The sequence below is a fragment of the Gopherus flavomarginatus genome, chromosome 1 (assembly GCF_025201925.1).
Source record: "Gopherus flavomarginatus isolate rGopFla2 chromosome 1, rGopFla2.mat.asm, whole genome shotgun sequence".
In the NCBI taxonomy this organism is placed as follows: Eukaryota; Metazoa; Chordata; order Testudines; family Testudinidae; genus Gopherus; species Gopherus flavomarginatus.
This window is the reverse complement of record NC_066617.1, coordinates 150,674,678-150,696,304: the sequence shown is the minus strand read 5'-3', so window position 1 is coordinate 150,696,304 and position 21,627 is coordinate 150,674,678. Positions and strand designations below refer to the sequence as shown.

The 21,627-nt window shown below is 51.1% G+C and overlaps 1 non-coding gene across 1 annotated transcript; it reads right to left on the bottom strand.

Annotated features, from left to right (window-relative positions):
• Positions 1-11,512: 11,512 nt before the first annotated feature.
• Positions 11,513-11,585, bottom strand: TRNAI-GAU (transfer RNA isoleucine (anticodon GAU)). The gene has a single exon. It is a non-coding gene; the product is annotated as a tRNA-Ile (tRNA).
• Positions 11,586-21,627: the final 10,042 nt, after the last annotated feature.

The window sequence follows — 21,627 nt, the reverse complement described above, 5'->3', positions numbered from 1 at the left end:
GTGTGTGTGTGTGTGTTAAGGGGGGTGCATTGGCTAAAACAAATCCATATTAAAGGCTGCAGGATGGCAGCACCTAAGGTTGGGAGCCTCCTTCCATTAGATAGAGCTGGTTCCCCCCTTCTGCTGCTGAGGGGAAGGTTGGTGCTTTGAGCTCACCCGGTGCTGGAACGTCTCATGGGTGAGATTAACGAGACTCTTAAGAAGGGAAGGGAAGTATTTTCTATTCTTGCTTCACTCCATTGGTCTCTTGTGGCCCTTTTGGCTCTCTGCTCCCCTGTTGGGGAGATGCAGAGACAAGCCCCCATCTGGGTGAGTCACCGAGAGGCTGTATCCAATGGAGTGGGGGAGGGGGAGGGGTGGAATGGGGCTCAAGGGGAGAAGGTTGTGTGTGACAGTGTGTGGAGGAAGGGAGGGTGTGTTCCTTAGGATATAAATGATGGAAAACACAGGGGCAGTGACAGTGAAGCCCCACGTCTGAGTGTTATGACCCTGTGTGGTGCTGCCGTTCACCTTCCCCTCCTATGGTCTCATCTTTCATTGAATCCAGCATTTTTTCACCTGTCATCACCACAGAGTGTCCCTCTTACAGACGACGAGGACTGGAACTGATTTCAGCTGCTGGACAGCTCTGCTAGGTTTTTATATATTTGCATAGGAAAATACGGAGTGTTAAAATTCATTTCAAGCCCCACCCATTCAGCAAACTCCTGAACATACTGGAGTTGGGTCTGGAAATCAATTTTCATTTGGAAAAGTTTTTCAAAGGAATCATTTGGATTGGAACTGGGAACCCATTACCTTGCAGAGAAATATTCAACCACTGATCTATACTCTGAATAAAGAGCATTATGTATAGCCCACATTAGGAACAGTTTTTAACCTGGGGATTGGTCCTGCTTTGAGCTGGGGGTTGGACTAGATGACCTCAGGAGGTCCCTTCCAACCTTAATTTTGTATAATAAAGCAGGGAGATAGCTCAGTGGTTTGAACATTGGCCTGCTGAACCCAGAATTGAGGGGGCACTTAGGGATCTGGGGCAAAAATCAGTACTTGGTCCTGCTAGTGAAGGCAGGGGCTGAAATCAACAACCTTTTGGGGTCCCTTCCAGTTCTCTGAGATAGGGATATCACCATATTATATCTCTATACAAACACCACAGCTTACAAACTCCCCACACCCGCTCTGTGTCACCAGAGCACAACAACTCTCCTTGGAGCACATAGCTCCCCAGCTCCATACCCATCAGTCTCTCCAGCTTTGCTCCAATCCCTTAAAGCAGGGTCTTAACCTCAATTTACCTCAGGGCCAATGCCAATCCTCCAATCCTCCGAGTGGAACAATAATGTCACTCATACCCTCCCAGAACCCGCCCCCCCCAAATCCACCCCCCAACCTTCCTAAGGCTCTGGGAGGCAGTTGGGGGTGGGGGGGGGTGTGCAGAGGGAGGGGGTGCAGGCTCTGGGAGGGAGTTTGGGAGTGGGAGGGGGTGTGGGGAAGGGAAGGGGGTGCATGCTCTGTGAGGCAGTTTGGGGACTGGAGAGGTGTGGGGAGGGGGCGCAGGTTCTGGGAGGGAGTTTGGGGCTCAGAAGATGTGGGGAGGGTGTTCAGGCTCTGGGAGGCAGATTGGGGGCAGGAGAGGGTATATGAAGAGGGGGTGCAGGCTCTGGGAGGCAGATTGGGGGCAGGAGGGGGTATGTGAGGAGGGGGTGCAGGCTCCGGGACACAGTTTGGGGCTCAGGAGGTGTGGGGAGCGGGTGCAGGCTCTGTGAGGCTGTTTGGGGCTCAGGAGGTGTGGGGAGGGGGTGCAGGCTCTGGGAGGCAGTTTGGGGCTCAGGAGGTGTGGGGAGGGGGTTCAGGCTCTGGGAGGCAGTTTGGGGGTGGAAGGCAGTGTGTGGGAAAGGGGTGGGGATGTAGGCTCTGAGAGGGAGTCAGGGGTGTGGTGCTTACCTGGGGCTCCAAGGTGGGGTGGGCCAGAGGGCCTCCATGCACTGCTGCCCCCAGGCATCACCTCCAGAGTGTCGCATTGGCCGCAGGAATTTAGGGCGGGGGCAGCACGTTGAGGCAGAGCCCAACCCCACTCCTGGGCCACGAAGGAGCCGGCAGTCACTGGAATGAGCAGGCAGATGCCGCTCAGCTCTGCTGCTCTGCCAGGGCCCCTGTGGGGGAGCGCCTGGGGACGGCAGGTGGGGCCAAGGAAGAGACCCGATCCCCAAACTGCTGGAGCCGCCCGGGCCACATGGGGAGGCTCATGAGCCGCAGACGGCTTGCGGGCTGGGAATTTGAGACCCCTGATATAATTGCTTCAGCCGTGTATTATTTTCTCTGGAGTCTAGACCTTGACCAAGAAATTTGGATCTTGATAAACTAATCGACTACCCCTGGTTAAGGCAATGGCCTTGACACCCACTGGGGTGTCCCTACACAGGTACAAGTACTAACAACATGGCTGCCATTTAGCAATAGTTTTTAATCAGGCCAATACATTGATACAACCCCCTGTTAAATCATTTCTCAGCCTGAATCCTTCACCTACATTCCTTAGTGCATTTGGACACCATGTGAATGTTTCATTTCCCTCCTCAATTTCACACAGAGACACAATTTCCTTTGCACAAATCCATGAACAGCGAAATCTTCCTGTCTCTTGTCTGAACCAGGGCATTCGATTCCAGTGAACCCTTCTCTCCTGCAATGGCAATGGGCAGACAGAGAAGTCGTGGCACCTGCATCCCTGCCAGGGAGATATTGGCTCGGCTTTTTCTTTATGCTGCTGTTGTTAGTCCATGAAACATCAAAGGTGGAATGCAAGGCTGAGTTCATGCATCAACCCCCTGAAATATTTCAGTGCCCCAGAGAAATCCTGCCCCCAACTATTGAAACGATGTGCTGGAGATTTGACTAGGAAATGGACTGTCTGAATTGTCAGAGTGGGGAATGAACAACAATCTATAGCAATGTCGTTCACACAAACACACTCTCATCCTGCTCCAACTGGAAGGGAAATGAGCAGGAATTCTTGCTCTTCAGCCAAGGACACACTTAACACTGATGCGCAGCTGTGAGTGTGCTGGGGAAGCTGGTCTGAGTAAACAATTTGAAGTGCCCATTCAGTGAGAACTGAATAATCATGTAGTGAAACAAATCTTTATCAAGTAGTTATGGCTGAGTGGTTAAGGTGATGGACTAGAAATCTTATTGGGTTCAAACAGTGCAGATTCAAATCCTGCTACCTACAAAAACAGTGGGTGGTTGTTGTTACTGAAGTCTTAGTACCTGAGCATCCACAGTGTGAAGTGGAGCCAGATCTAGTTTCACTCTATCTACACTTAAAATGCTGCTGTGGCACTGCTATAGCACTTTGGAGTAGACAGTGACTGGATGGATTTTCCCATCCCTGTAATAGCTGCGTTGATAGAACAATTCTTCCTTTTCTTTAGCACTATCTAACCAGGGCCTAGGTCACCTTAACTATATGGGGTGCGGGGTGGGGGGTCCACATCCTTAGAGACTTGGCTTTGCCAGTTAAGTGCCCAGCTTACACCAGCCCTTAGATCCCTCTTGGTATTTCAACGCAGGCTCTGACCTGTGAGAGGAAAACATCAGCTCACAAACACAGAGACTGAATTCCCCACATTTAATCTCGCTGCACTTTCCAGAAAGTCACAAAATTCAATTCATTCTTGCTAGGACAGAGAAAAAATAAGTGACACTAAGTTTTTGGCTTGGTTACATAAAATTAAGTGTTTAATTAATATAGTAAAAATCTGTACTGATTCCTCTAAATAACACCACAATGTGAAATAAGAACAGAGACAAATCTAGTCAGTGATGACCAATTTCACAAATGATCTTCCCATTCTTAATTTCCATGCCGCCCCCCCATTGGAGATCTGGGCACCTCCAGTGTCACTGCTCTGCGTTCACCTTCCCCTAGAATTGTTTTCGGCCATTCTCAAATATGGAAAATTGTGCAGTTCAGGATGTGAATAGTGACCCCCATCTCCTTTCTGTACCTGCTCTACATTGCTCCACAGCAGTTTCTCCCCCTGCAGAGTCACCCCAGCACTGCAGGGCAGCTGCCCAGGGTTCATCAGGGGCCTCTGGCAAGGACAGTGGGTGCAGCTAACAGCCCCGTGTGCCTGGCAGTGAGGCAGCTGTAAAAAATCAACACCCCCCAACATAAGTACAGAGACTGAATTCCCCAACTTTAACATCATGACACCCTGGAGAAAGCCACACGTGCCAGTTGTATTTTCACAGGGAAATGCAAAAATCAAGTGACACCGATTTTTAAGTTGAGTAAATAAAGTTGAGGAGATAGTTATTAACCTCACAAAAATATACTAAAGATCCCTCAATGTAACACCTGAAGGTGAAATATGAACAGAGACAAACCTTGTCAGCAAAGGCTTATTTCCCAAACAATCCTCAAAATGTTACTAATTCCCATCCCTCCTCCTTAGAAGCTCTGTGCAGTGTAACTGTTCTGCAGGCAGCTTCCCATTAAATGCTGTTGTGGGACATTCCCAGACCTGGAAATGTACCAACGACAGAATTTGAAGAGCAAACCTGGCTCCCCGCACAGGCCGGATTTGAGTGTTTTGTCCCTGTCACTTAGTCTTTGTCAATAGTAGAGATGTCACGGGCAGACTCCAGGCTCTGCTTGAGGGATCCTGGCACAGGGGCTGGGGTAGGGGAGAAAGGATTGTAGATTCTGACCTGCACTCTGGAGAGGAGATAATAATTGAAGGTGGCATTTTTGACTCCTCCCCTCCTCAGTGTCTCTTGGGCTGGAATTCTACATTTGACAGGGCCAAATGAGGGAGTGATGCCACTTAGTTAATGAAAACCAGTGCTCTAGATGAGGCTTGAACTCACAATTTCAGCATAGCTTCTCTCAGCACTGCTGTACAAGTACTGTGTGATAAACAATTGCACCACTGGAGCACCTATTAACTTCAATTCTCTGAGACACCTAGGTTGATAAAGGCAAGGAGCAACCCCAAAACATTCTCAGTGGAGCTGACAGCGGGTAGTGACAAGTGTTGGTACTTGGTGGGGTGGATTCTTCTTAAGGGTTCCAGGCACCATTTGACTCTTTCGTTCTTCCCTGCATAATAACAGAGCTGATTAAGACTCAATGGAGAGTCTTGCTGCAGACCAGCAGATATGAAATCACTGATAACCAGGTCTAAGCATTAGTCCTGCTTTGGGACAGTGTCTCTCATACAAGAAACTGCCCAGTGTGTGCCAGCAGTGAGGCTCCCTCACTAACAGCTGAAATCAGGGAGAGCTGTGTGAAGTGCAGGGACCCAGGGATGCCTGAACAGGGGGGAACAACACCCCAGGACTTTTAAAAATGGGAGGGCTCTGCCTTGGCACTTTGTAATGAACATAAAGACAAGTGAGGGTGGGGAGGGGATGGAGAGCAGTAAGCAGGAGGAAGGGTCTTGGGGGAAGAGGCAGCATAGGAGCAGGGCCTTGGGGAGAAAGGGTGGTGCAGGGGTGTGACCTCGAGAGGAAGGGATGGGGCTACTGTTCAGGCTCTGGTGGCCGCTACTTTTAGGCAGGGCCACCCCGGGGAGGGGCAAATGGGGCAAATTGCCCTGGGCCCTGCAGGGGCCCTGTGAGCCCTGGCCAAAAATCCCTTCCCTGGCTAGAGGCGCCTTTTTAATTTTTGCTCATCCAGCGGCAGTCCGGGTCTTCGGTGGCACTTTGGCGGCGAGTCTTTCAGTGCTGCTGAAGAAGTGGAGTGAGTGAAGGACCCACCGACACCGAAGACTCGGATGCCACCCAATGAGTACAAGCACCACAGCGGGTGGCACCTTTTCTATGTCTGCTCCCCTGCTTTACCCCAGGCCTCCGAATCCTCTGGTCGGCCCTGCTTTTAGGGAGCCTGTTCCACTCCTGGTGGGACCACAACACGTCCCAGAGGACAGAGGGTGGCCAGAAGAGAAGAGACAGGGGGGAACTGCAAGTGACCGGCAATGTGGTCAGACAGTGGAGGGAGAAACGGGCTTTCCTCAAGGAGGTGAGAGGTGAACTCTGGGTTTTCATTGACCCAGGGCAGCGGCTGTGAGTGAGGTGCAGTGAACGGAGGGGCACATCCAAAGAGCTTTTGGTGTCTGGGTTTAAGAGCCCAAGGCAAAAGGTCACGGCCCAGCGCACTGTGGGTGGGTGTTTTGCTCATAGTGTTGTGTTATGAATCCTGATTGTGGTGTTTCCCCAAGTTAATACAAGGTGATTTTCCTCCTTTTTATTAAAGTTTCTTTTCTACACTCAGTGTGTGTGAGTGGGGAAAGTATTACCCCTTAGAGGCACCCAGTGGCCAGGGTTAGTTTCCCCAGGTTACAGGGTGGGGACTTAAGCAGATTGTGTGTTGTACTGTTGAAGAGGAGCCCCAAGCACCCAAACAGGGAATTGCAACTTCAACCTTCAGAGTAGGAGCCAGAGGTGCTGCCAGCTGAGCTAGCCAGGCCTCCTAAATGTATTAACCCCTTTCACCACAAGAGCAAACACCGGGTACTTCTGTGCTTCTCAGCAGCTGGGAAAAAGCCTCTTAGGGAAATATCTCCTGCTCCACTGCCAAAAGGAGCCCCTTGAGTGGGAACGGTCAGAGGCCGCACCTGGGGGGTGGCCCTGCTTTCCAACCAATAGGCACCTATGGATGGTCCCTCCAAGCAGGACCAGGATGGAAATGGTGGCCTGTTCCCCCAACATGGAGAATCTGGGGTGCAACCTTGCTTAACGGATCAGTCTGTCCTTTCTCTGACTCTCCCGTTCCAGCTTCAACTAGCGCTTGTGGTTCATTTGTTCTTTTTCATTCCTTTCCTTCTCTAGCTTGTATGTTCTTGCTTTCTTTTTTCCCCTCTACCTTTCATGCTCTTGCTTTCTTTCCTTCTTTTTCTAATATTTTTTCTCTCCCTTTATTTCTTTCTCTGCCTTTCACGTTCTTTTAGCTTGCTGTCTCACAAGTTATTTTTTTCACTCGCTCTTTTTCCTCGCTCCTTCCAAGCCAAGCAGGTTCTCCTTGCACACACATTTTGACAGGTTTTCCTTCTGATCAGCAAGTGGATAAAGCACATCTTCAGTGGGTATTTGCCATGCCTGACCTTGGAGCTGTCAGCACCAGCTGCCTTTGCTCTAGGTGCCCAGAGGAAGAGAGGTGTGCTGGGATCCAGCCTGGAACTCTGCCTCCCTCCTGCCTAGCTCTGACTATGAAGCCTGGCCCTGGCACTCCTTCCTTTAAATGCCATGTGGGCAGGAGGAAGAGTGTGGCAGCTGCAGGGACCAAAGTTGTGGACATCAGGTGAAGCATTGAGAAACAACCATATGGTCAAGCCACAGGAATCTCTAGCCAGACTGTTAAGTTCTAGGACCCCAACCTATAGAAGCCAGCTCATTGAACCCGCTGGACCAAAGACCGATCTCCAGTGGGCATCAGTCACCCAGCAGGAGGGAAAAAACTCACTCTAGTTCACCCTGAGAGAGGGTAGCCAAGCACATTGAGTTCCACGGCTTTGTGGCAAACCAACAAATGTCCAGGAGGTCCCACTGAGATTTAAACTCACATTCCAGGATTCAAAGGCCTGAGTGCTGCCCATTACACCATGGGGCCTGCTGCTATTTCAATTTCTAGACCCCTGTGACTGTCGGCTGGCTGGCTTCCACTCTGTACTTATTGCTTCCCACCAGCAGCTTCCTCTTGCAGGACTCCCTCTCCTCCTCCAGCGACTGTGGTCCTGTCCTGAGTCCCCGCATCCCCCTGCTTTGTCTCCATTCCCTGCAGGCCACAATAATGTCAGGGGAGCCCGCCACTCCCTTCACTCAGTGCTCCCATCATATCGGCCAGCTGCAGCCTCATCTCCTGGCACTTGGCCAGCTGTCCCTTGATCCAGTCGTACAGTCACACACTGACTGGCTCCCCTGCCTGGATGCTCTTGTGGAAATCCCACAGGCAACACTGTAGGACTTGGCACCGTTGGTTTCTTTAATGTTGCAGTGTTTCCCCGGCCACCAGAAGAAAGCTGCCAAACCCTCCCTCACTGACTCCCATCAATCCCCCTGGTTGCTATAGAACCCTCTGATGCTTTCTCGTTCTGCCAACACCGCCAGGCCTCACCCCCTTTCTCCTTTATCTTGCAAGCTCTGGATGTCCAGCTTCCAATATCCTCTGCCCTGGGTCAGGGAATTGCCCACATTGAGCACACGGTGAGAGCTGTGTGATCCGAACTGTCCATTGGCACCACCCTGCACTGGGCTGTCGACGTGCTCTCCTTCACGTAAATCCGGTCAATCCGACTCCTGGTCTGTCCCCGCACAAAGGTGTACCCCCTCTGTGGCTGGTGTGAGCTCAGGTTAGAGGAATAGGAGACTACTGCCCACCCGCCACTGGTTCCACTATGGAGAAACACATTCTCTAAGCCAACCTCGCTACAGACCTGCGGCAGGTAGTGCTCATCATAGAAGAGTTTCCTCTGATGGTCGGGAAAACAAGACCAGCGGTCCTCAGGCCGGCTGCAACAATTGAAATCCCCCCCTCGACACCAAACACTGCGGTCCAGAGGAAGGGAGCCAGTTCCTTCGTAGAACTTTCCTTTCAAGCCTTAACTGGGGACGATAAACACTAATATAGCTGTAACCAGTGCTGCAGAGCACAAAGCCCACCAGTAATGCCCTCCCTGGTTGGAGCTCTAGCCCCTTCTGTACTCGCACCGTGAATGTGAAGAACAAGACTCAACCCCATCATTCTTCCCTGGCCAGGAGGACCAGAGAGATGAGCCCTTCCACTAATCACCCTCTGCCCATCAAGCTACCCTAGAGTTGTTAATCTGCATTTCCTGAACACCCATCATGTCCAAGTCCAACTGCTCCAAGGCACTGAATATCAAGCAACTCCTCCTGGGCCCCCAAATCCCTTCCATCTTCCACACAGCCCTTTTCACAAGTGTCCCTTCCAGGGCACTGCCGTTGCTAAGCTGCACAGAGCAGTTTTCATCCCCAGTCCCTGCCTGTCACTGCCCAGCACCCCCTCTGGAACCATTCCTGAGGGCCACCCTGCCTCACTCTCTTCCTGCCATATTGGGTGCACCAATAACTCATGTAGGAGAGACAGCTCCTGTCCCTCATTGTTAAAGGTCAGGCCAGCCACCTAGGGGCAGAAGCCCACAGTACCTTTCCCTACTGCAGAGCCCAAGCTCAGGGATTCACCTTGTGTGCAGGAACCGCTGTGCTCCCAGAAAACAAGCCACCAGTGTTCAAAGAGGGATGAAAGGGCCTGCCAAAGCCTGGGAGTGAACCAGGGACCTCCAGATCTTCAGTTTAATGCTCTCCCAACTGAGCTACTTTAGCAGCTGTGCAACACTATTTTGGCCTGCTGCTTCTCCGTCCCAGATGTTTTTGCAGCAGTTGCACACAAAAAGGACGTCATTGTGAGCGGCCCATGAAGACAAGACTCGCTTTTGCCTGCCTTGCTCAGCTTGACCTGCTGCCTCACCCTGTTCCTGCCCTAGTGCCTGGGTTGACCTGGTGGTGGAAGGGGACTGGGGGCCAATGGTGCAGGAAGAAGTTGAGCTGGACCCTGAGCTAGACTAGACCCTGGCGGTGAGAGTCTGGCCACCACTTGCCGCCCCACCCTGTTGTCCCTGGCATTCCCCACTGGACATCATTTCGGGAGGGAAGTGGGGCTTCTGCCTCCCCTCCTCAATTTTCACACTGCAGAGGAGCGCAAACAGGAAAACAAACGGCTGCTCCACACCGCCACCGGAATTACCCGACATAGCGTCAGGATTAAGACCTAAGGACTCAGGCTGAGAACTGATAGAACTCCACTCATCTGGGATTTAACAACTTGTCTTCCATGGAACAGGGCCAGATCCAGCATTTTTCCTGCCCCAAGTGACAAAAAAATAATAATCCACAATCGATGGCAGCTCTACCGTTTTCGGCAGCAAGTCCTTCCCTCCGAGAGGGACTGAGTGGGCCAAATTGCCGCTGAAGAGCCGGATGTGCCTCCCCTTTCTGTTGGCTGACCCAGGCACCTCCCTGCTGCGCTGGCAGCACCACATGATGTAGCAGGCGATAGCTAACCCAGGTGGGGAACATGACCCCACACACACCCTCTGCAAGTGTTGCCTCTGAAATTAGGAAAACTTGTGAGTTTAAGGCACAGCTGCACACCCAGAAGAAAGCCCAGCATGACATGCTCAGGGTTGAGGGGGTGCTAAAGCCTGGTATCAGGCCAGAAACCTTCAGATCTTCAATCTAATATACTCCCAAATGAGCTACTTTGGCAACAACCAGGCCCACCAGGAAGGCTTAATACACAAGTCACAGCACATGCTAGGAAGATTTAAATTTGGATGTCACAACACAGGAGACAAGCAGTGGACTTGGCCCCAGAAGGATGGGGTTTCCTATATCCAATTCACTCAAGTCAGCACCTGCCCCCTCAAGCTGTCACTGGCGCCCCCAGGTCTGCAAGACAAGAGCAGCGGTTCTCACTGGAACAATTCCATCCACAGCTCGCAAGCTCCTCCCAAGCCTAAAGTGGAAAATCATCTTGCCAGAAAGCAGCCCACTAGGACTCACCGTTGCTTCTTTTCCTTCCACCCAGAACCCTGCTTCTTCTTCTCCTGAGCTGCAAGTAGCCACCCCTGGGATGCCAAGAGGTAGGCACAGGATTCTACCTCCCAGCAGCCAACTGCACCTCCCCAGGCTTTGCAGAACGAATGGTGGCTACTACTAACACCATTTAGCTGCAATGATGCGCTTAGCTTCTGCCCTGCCTTCCTCAGCTTGACTTTCCTCTTTTGCCCCATTCCTGCCTCACTTCCTCCTTTGGCAAGTCACTCAAAGGAGCCGGCTTCCACAGGCCAACCTCCAAGGGCAGAGGAGGCCAAGCCACAAGCATTCAAAAGGCGACTGGCCTAATTCCTCTAGCTTCCCCAGGCTGACGCCAAGGTACTTTGTCCACTGATGTCACCACGCTCTATCATGCGGGGGTTGGGGTTATGCGAGGGACAGGCCAATGGCAGAAGGAGGAGCACCTTGCCGGACAGCAAGGGGAGCTGGGAAAAGGAAGTCAGCATGTTGCTGCCTGGTTTTGGGCTGAGGCCCTTTCGCATGTTAGGTAACCGTGAGAACTGCTGCACTATAGCAACTCCATCACAGTGCACTACCCCACCCTCAAATTCCATGTACTTTGGTGGTGCTCACCCTGGCATACACTGAGGAGTGAACCTGGAGAACATGACAACAGCTCTTCGATGGGTCAGCTGGAAGAGCAGAGGACTGGAGCCGAGGCTCAGGAAGTCGTCCTGATGTCACCCTTGTGACTCCAACTTGAGGAAGAGCTTCTTGCTCTTGCTGAGAAAGATCAAGAGAAGAAAGAAAGTTCAGGTGGGCCAAGTGGGTGCAGAAACCAATGCTGCCTTTTCCTGCAGAGAAACCCAAAATGAGGGAATTGCATTGGGTAAAAGCACTGCTGTGTTTCCAGGAAACAGCCCGTCGCTGCAGAAGCCAGGGATTGAACCAAGGACTTTTAGATCATCAGTCTAACACTCTCCCAGCTGAGCTACTTCAGCACCTACAGTATGGCTTTTTGGGCTGCTGCTTCTCACCTTGAAACTTATTCTCAGTAAACATCTCACCAGTCAATAATGGCCAATGCAAGACAGACATCACTTGCTATTTTAGCACTCCAAAATGTCATCAACTAGTCTTTGGATCTCTCGAATGCGGCTCTTCAGTTCATGGGGGAAAGGCAAGAGAAGTGACCTTTGAACTAAAGGCCTGGGGTTAACATCCTAACGCTGTCTCCTACTGTAACACTATTTAATACTAGCCCACCCTGTGCTGGTGACAGTTCCATTTCTAGGTGTCAGTACATTTCAGTTACTGTTAAAATTAAAAGTTTCTATATGCTTAAAGGAAATGATTTTTTAAAATTTGCTTATATATGGCCTGAATAAATACAGATTTACACATCCTAGCATGAAAATGTATTGTCTTATATGATAGAGAAAATCATGCATCAAATTGTGCATCAAAATCATGAGATGAGCTACAAATGCAATAAAAAATAACGTATTCAATGGTTTAACATATGGAGCGGGGGTGGGGCTAGGGGGCCACCGAAGACACTTCTTGCCTGGGATGTCACTTGGTCTAGGGGAAGCCCTGTCAGGGAAAGCAGGAGTTAGTGTCACATGCCTATTTTCATGCTGTAATCTGTGGGCACCCTGCTCTGTGGGGGGCATCTAGGTAGCCCAGACTCAGGGCTGGAACAGGCCCCTGACTGAGTGGGTGGCTGCAGGGTTTACAGTGCTCTGATGTCTCAGACAATGTGTCTCTCCCAACGCTTTGGATCTGCGTCCCCAGTAGGCTCCTGCGCTGCCTCTGCTCCTTTCACATTCTATAGCAAGGAGCAGCAGCAAGGGTCAGGGATGAGCGATAGGGCACTAGGTGGGTGGCAGAGGCTTCAGGAGTAAACTCAGCATCCAAAGCAGAGTGAGGATATGAGGATTTTTCTCTTTCCTTAGCCATGTGCTATAGTTCTGAGAGCTCTTTGAAATGCCTCCCCTCCCAGAGCCTGGGAAAGGGGAAGGATTCTCAGGTTCTAGCTTGATTTGAATGAGGATCACTGAACCCTAGAACCATTCACTGCCCTTTCCTGGAGAAACCTGTTATGCACAGAACGGGGCTGAGATAAATGCTGACAGGAGTCAGGAATTGCTCCCTGGAATAGCAGCAGGATTGGGCAGCTGGAAATCTCACCAAAGGAGCTGAAGCATTGGTGGTTCGGAAATAGATGTCCTAGGTACTGCATGGGAGGTTTAGGTTTCTTTACTGGACAATAGCAATGAGAGTTGTATTGCCTCAACATTTCAATAGAAAATTCAGACTCAAACTGTGTGTGGTGGGGAGGTCGATAGCGTTTCTTTGGTTTTGATTTAGTTTGTTCTCTTATTCTCATTTTTAAAGCCCTTGATCATTTTGATGGGGAAAATGTTTGTACAAGCGAAAGGAAAAGTAAGAAAAGTTAAAAATCTGCATTGAGTGAGGGGGTCTGTTTGTGCCAGTGCAGGGGTGGAGATTTTCATGGGGAGGAGGTTAAGGGATAAATGAGAGGCTTTTGCGGGAGCACAGGGGAATGTTTTGCAGTTTAATTTTTCCAAAGGGAAACCTCCCCACTCTCCCTGTGATGCTGCCCAGCTCAGACCCCACTGACACCCCTGTGATAAAGTGGGAATTTTCTGATAGTTTTGCATGTTGTGTATACCTCAGTTTCCCCTATTTGTTGCATGATTATCTAGGTCAGAGGTCCAAAATGTGGGGTGCATCCCACCAGGTGGAATGAAGTAACATTTGGGGAATGGAAATGGGGCCCGGGCCCAGGCCAGCCCCCAGAGGGTGTGGGGAGGGAACACCATCCAGCTCTGCTCCTGGCTGTAGCCCCAGCTGCTGGCCCTGGCTGCTGGCATGGCTCCCATGGGTCCTCTACCAGCCCTACACATGTGGTTCTGCTGCTGGTCTCTGCCCCCACCCCCAGCTCTGGCCCCTGCCTCAGCCCCCTTACCCCTGTCTGCATCCCTTCCCCTGCAGTTGTGGCCCCATTCCCAGGTGTGGCTCATGGGGGCATGGACAAAGGTAAGGGGGTGTGAGCCTCAAAAAGTGTTGGGACAACTGATTTCAGTGGTGGGACAAGGGTGTTTACTCTTTGTGGAGACCCCCAAAGGGCAGGTGTGGCTGTTGTCTAGCTGCTTGGGCCCAGACAATGGCCACAAATTCTGTATCTTAGTGTAACTTTAGCACTCTATGCATCCGAAGAAGTGAGCTATAGCTCACGAAAGCTCATGCTGAAATAAATTTGTTAGTCTCTAAGGTGCCACAAGTACTCCTGTTCTTTTAGCGCCTTCGTGGCCAAGATAGAGTCTGCTCTGCAGGCAGCGCTGGCCAAGAGAAGGCACGTGCAGGAATGCAGCAGGAGAAATCCCTTCCACCCAAGGGGCACATGTTCCAAACCCCCCAAAGTGAACACCCACCCACCCACAGGAAAAGTACAATGGATATAACAAAGGGAGATATTTATTTACAGAGGGATGAGAGGAGAAATACAACATGGAGAAATATAGGGGGAGCAGTAGAACAGGGCTGCATCCAAACCAAGGCCCCAGGGCCAAGCGGTAGCACAGTCTGGAAGGGCAGACACTGAGCAATGGGTCTGCACACAGAGTTCAGGAAGCCTCAGCAAAGTTCCAGTCCCGTGGTGAGTCTTGGGTGCTCCTGGTCATCTTCGGCACCAGTGAACTCTCCCCAGCAAACCCTCCGGTGCTCTCTTCTGCCGCTCTGTGCAAAACCACACAGAGCAACCACCTCCCCACTTAATTAGCTATAGCCTCCCGCCTTGTTCCCAGTGCAGAGTCACAGACCCCAGTACTCACAGCCCTGGGCAGCCGTGATGCTGGGTCCCGCTCTGACCTGTCCTTCTCAGGTGATTCCCCCCAGCACAGGGCTCCTCCTGGCTCCTGTCCTAGGCTGTCCCCGATCAGGCCTGTCCTGCTCAGGCCTCAGGCAGGTTCTCCCTGCTTCACTTCTCCAGAGCCTGCCAGCCGCATCTCTCCCTCCCTGGAGCTCCAGTGCTGCCCCCTGGAGTTTCCCTCCTTTTTTCTTACTCTCCCTCTCCCTCTGGGAAAAAGATTTAAAGGGGCCATGCTCTCTAAATCCCAAAGGTGTTACACTTAGTGGGGGTTTTGGTTGGCTAGTTCCCAGTCCCAATAGAGGGCAGAAGGGCCAATGGGAAATCAGAACCCTGAGACTGACAGTCCCCAGGGGCAATGGGGAGAGGCCAAAGCTCCAAGTTAGCCGGACTGACAGGCCAGGCAGTGTAATGAGGGAGTCACCAGGCCGGGGGGTCCCATCCTCCTTGTGAGCTGGAACTGCCTGGGTGAGAGTGGGGCAGAGCTAAGGAGAGAGCAGGAGCCCGAGAAGAGACGGGGAGCAGAGCTGTGCAGGTGTAGTGCCAGAAACTGCTCCCTCCCTGTAGCAGTTACTAATACCTGAGGTTGTTCTTATTTGCTGACTTGTCCTAATTGGCTAAAACTTGACAGTGGTGGGGGATGGAAGCATAAAGGCTTCATCCTCTAAACATCCCTGCCTGGTGTACATCTGTATCTATTACCTTTTAATACAGGATTGTAAAAAATAGAGTGAGGTCATTTAAACATCATTTCTTTTGCAGCTTCATTTACTGTGCTAACAATGTAGCCTCCTGACACCGATACTTCTGCCCATGGGACCTGTAGGTTGGATTCATTTTAGTGGGATGCGGGACATGTGCAGGATAATTTAAACTCTTAATTTCCTTAGGGTTTCCCTACAATATACTTCTCTGCTGATGCAATTTCTGACTATTGCACATCTATTGTATTTATTACAATAGCACAAGTAAGTAAGTCACACAAGTGACATAGTCTAAGAGCTTGGCTACACTTGCAAGTTAGAGCCCATTAAAGCAGCCCTGGGTGCTCTAACTCCTGAGGTGTCCACACTGGCAAGGCACATGGAGCACCTGGGCTCTGCAGCTGGAGCGCTCCGGGTAATCCACCTCCATGAGAAGCATAAAGCTCACTGTGCTCCACTGAAATGCCCAGGCATCAGTGTGGACGACATGTTGCATTACTGCACTGTGATTGGCCTCAGGAAACATCCCATAATCCCCTGAAGCCAAGTGCCCACTCTGGTCATTATTTTGAAATCGGCTGCAGGCATGCAGATATCCCCTTTCAAAGCTCCGTTTCTGACAGCCAGCCAGCTGCTTATCTGCTCCGGGACAAAGCAACCATTAGTGTGGAATGCTGCTGTTGTGAGTGTGTGAGAGAGAGGGCGGTCCGCTACTGTCCAAACACACAAGACAGCATGCTGACACACTTTCAGCCCCACAAACACACTGTCGCTCCCCACACACAACACACTCCCTGTCACACGCCACCCCCCGCCCCCATTTGAAAAGCACGTTGCAGCCACTTGCACACTGGGATACCTACCACAATGCACTGCTCTCTGTGGCATTGTCAGAGCTGCTAATGTGGCCACTCCAGTGCGCTTGCAGCTGACAGTGTAAACACATGGCAGCGTTTTCCCTGCTGCCGTCTCTGAGGATGGTTTAACTCCCAGCACTCTACATCTGCAAGTGTAACCAAGCCCTAAATTTTCCAGACCAACCGAACTAAGTAACTGCCCTCCACCACCATTTGCAGGGATTAGGGGCACTGTGGAGCACACACTGCACTTGCTGACTTAGCCTTGTGCATGCTGGGATGGCCACCTCCCCATTGATGAGACCTGGTCCCACCATCTCCATGGAGCTCCAGTCTGCCCTGCTGCCGTCCCTGTCTGTGTTGTCTTCTCTAGCAGTTGACTGGAAGGTGCGCATTGGCCGCATGCCATGTAGCCGTGTTGTCTCCAAGGGCGAAAGCAGGAAGAATGGCGCCTTCATAGCCCACCTAATATTCCTTAACATAGTTAAGGAAAATATTTTTCAATGAACTCTCAGTAAAAGATCAGAAGCAGCCACTGTCTGCATCAGTCTATGAGCATTGGTATTTTCTTGAAATTTGTCAGACCAACCTAACTAACACCTAACACACATTTGAACCTCTTTTCACACTGTTGCTCATTGTCAAGGTCTGCTTTGCCTCCAGACAGATCCATTCTCTTTCAGAATGGCCTTGCTCTTTCACTGAGGTGTCGGAGTAAACACTCCCCTTCACTCTATTCTCAGACAAACACTACTATTAACTGTTTGCTACTGATGTGTCTAGAAAGCATTTGTCAAGCGGAAGATGCTGTTTCTGGGGAATTGTTTCCAAGATCCAGTACTTTGTGTTCAAACGTCTCCCAGCTTTGTTGGTGAAAATAACACCAAGGCTTCTTTGCAGTAAGAAAGGAGTTTTTTACCCCAGCTGGGACTTGACCCCACAACCTTTGGCTAAGGAAGCCAATGCCTTATCCATTAGGCCACTGGGGCCATGCAATGCAGCAGAAAGAGAGATGGAAATTCCTTCTCATAATTGCACATTCCTCACATTAACTCAGAAGCCAAATACCCCATTTAATGGCCTTACAGAAATGTCTGCATCCCCTGGCAGTGAGGCAACTGGGCAGGTTGCAGATAGAGCTGAGCCCCACCTTTCTGCCAACCATCATTAGAGAAGAACCCCACCCTAGAGTGACCCCTCTCTCCTTCAGCACCTCCACGTCTGTGGCTCTGAGTGGCAGTAGGATGATTAGGGGGCGAATCGGTAGCTGGAAGCAGGGTAAGGTCAGCCTGTAAGGAGTAACCAGGTGGGGCAGACCCAGGGGGAGGCTGTGGGCTGCTTTTCAGATGTTGAGATCCGAGCTCTAGATCAAAGCTGTACAGTGACCTGACCCCAGGTTTATAAGGCTGACATAGTGATCCCCTTACTGGCCTCAGTGAACCCCAAATCCTTGTTACTAAGGGCATTTAGGCATCTCTGTCCCTTAATAACTTTTGGGAGCTCCCCAGCAGGTTGCAGGCATCAGCTGCCTCCTGCCTCACAGGTTAGAATCTTGGCGCTGTGCCAGTCACCCCCTCATTTGCAGGCCCAGTGTAAGAAGAAGGAGGCCCGGTGCTAGCAGAAGAGGGTTTTGATTAATCGACCTCTGTGTTATAGGCACAAGGATGCTTCCACTCAGTAGCATAGCTAGGGGAGAGAAAGGGGAGCAGCTAAGGGTGTCGAGTTCCTCTGGTGGGGATGTGGAGTAGCTGTTCGTTTTCCTGTTTGCACTCCTCTGTGATGTGAAAATTGAGGAGGGGAGGCAGAAGCCCCACTTCCCTCCCGAAATGTGCAGTAGGGAAGCCAGAACAACAGGGTGGGGCTGCAAGTGGTGGCCAGACTCTCACTGCCAGGTACTAGTCTAGCTCAGGGTCCAGCTCAACTTCCTCCCCACACTACTGGTCCCCAGTCCCCTTCCAGTGCCAGGTGAACCTGGGCACTAAGGCAGGAACGGGGTGAGGAAGCAGTCAAGCTGATCAAGGCAGGCAAAAGCGAGTCTTGTCTTCATGGGCCGCTCACAATGATGTCCTTTTTGTGTGCAACTGCTGCAAAAACATCTGGGACGGAGAAGCAGCAGGCCAAAATACTGCCATACAGCTGCTAAAGTAGCTCAATTGGGAGAGAGTTAGACTGAAGATCTGAAGGTCCCTTGTTCAATCCTAGGCTTTGGCAGGCCCTTTGATCCCTCTTTGTGCAGGGCTGGCTTGCTTTCTGGGAGAGCAGCAGCACCCTTACCTGAGGCAAGTACCTGATTTTGAGCTCCCCAGCAGGACAACAAAGAGCATGGGCTTCTTCCCCTAGTTGGCTCACCTGACCTATAAGCATAAGAGATGGGAGCTGTCTTTCCCACATGACTTATTTGTTGACCCAAGTGGCAGGAATAAAGTGAGGCAGGATGGTGCCAGAGGGTGCAGGGATGTGGGAAGAAAGTTCCTCTGCAAAGCTGAGTGACGACAGTACTGGGGAAGGGGAATGTGGCAGGGATTCAGAGGCCCAAGAGGAGGCACTTGATGTTAAGGTGTGAAAGGAAAGATCTATGGTAGGAACTGGCTCCCTCCTCTGGACCACACGGTGTTTGGTGTTGGGGCGGATTTTAATTGTCAGCCAGCCTGAGAAACACTGGTCCCGTTTTGTCGACCATCAGAGGAAACATTTTTACAATGAGCACTACCTGGCACAGGTCTGTAGCAAGGTCGGCTTAGAGGAGGTGTTTCTCTGTAATGGAACCAGTGGAAGGCGGGCGGTAGCCTCCTGTTCCTCTGACCCGAGCTCACATCAGCTGCAGAGGGAGTACACCTTTCTGAGGGCACAGGCCAGGAGTCGGATTGACCGGATTTACGTGAAGGAGAGCACGTCGACAACACAGTGCAGGGTAGTGCCAATGGACAGTTCGGATCACGCAGCTCTCACTGTGTGCTCAATGTGGGCAATTCCCTGATCCAGGGCAGAGGATATTGGAAGCTGAACATCCAGAGCTTGCAAGATAAAGGAGCAGGGAGGCGAGGCCTGGTGGTGTTGGCAGAACGGGAAAGCATCAGAGGGTCCTATGGCAACCAGGGGGATTGGTGGGAGTCAGTGAGGGAGGAGTTGGCTGCTTTGTTCCAGCGGTCGGGTAAACACCACAACATTAAAGTAACCAATGGTGCCAAGTCCTGCAGCATCACCTGTGGGATTTCCACAAGAGCATCCAGGCTGGGGAGCCAGTCAGCGTGTGATGTACAACCATATCAAACAACAGCTGGCTGAGTTCCAGGAGATGAAGCTCCAGCTGGCCAATATGAGCGAGAGCACTGAGTGAAGGGAGGGGGTGGCCCCTGACATTTTTGCAGCCTACAGGGAACAAAGACAAAGTAGGGGGATGTGGGGTCTCAGGGCAGGCTCCACGGACGCGGTAGATCAGAATTATAGTTGATGGAGGAGGAAAGAGAGTCCTGCAAGAGGAAGGCGCTGGTGGCAAGTACATGAGGCTTTTAACTGGGAGATCCAGTGTTTGAGCCCTAGTTTTAGCAGCTGACTTTTAAGTTGCTGTGCATGCCAATCACCAAACGCATCCTGGGCATGTCCAGAGCCACACATGGATTCCCAGAAGCCGTTAGAATTTCCTGGAAAGGCCCCTTTCTCCTGCTGAGTCCTTAGGAAGCAGGATAGAAGCCGACATCTGCAGGAGCGGGCCCAGAAACCACAGTCTCTGGTTGGCAGGAAGTGCTGTGGGGCCACGTGCTGAGAAAGCCGAGGGGAGAAGACAGCAGAAGCAGCTGCAAAGAAGCTGTGAGTGCAGAGTGCAAGCCTGCCAGCTGAGGGTCACAGGTGTCTAGAGACTGTGACACCATCTGATCCCGTGGTGTAAAGTTCAGCTGTCAGAACACTGAACAATGCAAGCTGAGCTCAGATCTCAGTGGGACTCTGGGACCTGTTGCTTCATACTTTAGCGTAGGTGGAGTTTCAAGGCTTTGTCTTGCTCTTTCAAATGACGTGGGAGTCGGTGTTTTGCCTGCTGGCTGTTGTGACTTGCACACCAGAGGGGTCGCCGGATCCAGCAGGCTGGCTTTGTCTGGAGCCCTACAGGGAGGGATGGTGTTATATCCTTGGGGGCGAACTTCTGGTGTTGTTGCATCTGAAAATACCATGGGCTCAGGGTCCGCAGCACGAACAGGTGAGGAGATGGTATCAGCTCGTGCTGGGCAAAGGGGTATCTCAGCTGCCAGCAGTAATGGAGGAGAACAGTCAGGAACAGGTGATTCGTGATTCGGTATCTCACCAGAAGAGGTGAAGTCAGACCACTCAACTGCAGATGTGTCCTGAGGACTGGCATGACCTGGCAACAGCTGATCTACATGTTGCCGCCAGGTAAGATTCTTTGCAGTCCGGATTGTGTAGGAAACAGGTCCTGTTTGAGTGATGATCGTGGCAGGGACCCATTTAGCTCTGGAAGTATAATTCCGAGCCAAAATTGGCTGTCCTGGGCTAAAGGTTCGGTCTTTGGCTCTGGATGCCCATCTGATGACTTGATATTGCTGCTGATGTTGCACAATTTGTCGGGGTTCAGAAGGTTTCAGCAGATCAAAGCAAGTGCGCAGCTGTCGTCCCATCATTAGAAAGGCCGGGGATGCCTGGGTCGTAGCATGAGGTGTGTTTCTGTAGGAAAGTAAGAAGGTATCCAGATGCTTTTGAATGGAGTGTTGTCCCCTTGCTGATTTCAAAGCGTGTTTCATTGTCTGCACAAACCTTTCAGCTAATCTGTTGGTGGATGGATGATATGGTGCTGACGTGATGTGGTGTATCCCATTTGCCTTCATAAAATTTTGAAACTCCTGAGAGACCAACTGTGGTCCGTTGTTGCTCACAAGTTGTTCTGGCAGACCGAAACGACTAAAGAGTCCCCATAGTTTCTGGATAGTACTCTCTGCGGTAGTGGACTGCATTATAGAGACTTCTGGCCATTTAGAATCGGCATCTACTGCCACCAAGAACATGGTTCCTTCAAGTGGTCCAGCGAAGTCAATGTGAATGCATTGACACGGGTTTTCAGACCAGTCCCATGGGTGTAGGGGTGCCCACTGGGGTGCATTCCTCACACCCTGACATGACATACAAGCTTTTGCCTTCTCTTCAATAGCACTGTCCAATCCAGGCCACCAAAATAGCTTCGTGAAATTTCCTTCATGTGCATTATTTCACAGTGACCGGAATGTAGCTGTTCTAACATCTGTGATCTCAGTGGTGGTGGAATAATGACACGTCTCCCCCACAACAAACAGCCAGATTGGACCGATAACTCTGTTCTCCTGGACATGTAGGTAACAAGGTCGGGTGAGACCGGAGAGGTTTGTCGAGTTTTTCCATGCATCACCAGGTCCATAACTTGAGACAATACTGGGTCAACTCGAGTTGCCTTCTTTATCTGAGTAGCAGTGATGGGTGTATTCTCTACCTGTTCAAAGTAGAAGATTTCCTTTTGGGCACTATCTTGATGTTTGACCGGGAAAGGCAACCTTGAGAGGCCATCTGCATTGCCGTGCAGAGTGGATTTCCGATAGTTGATTTCATA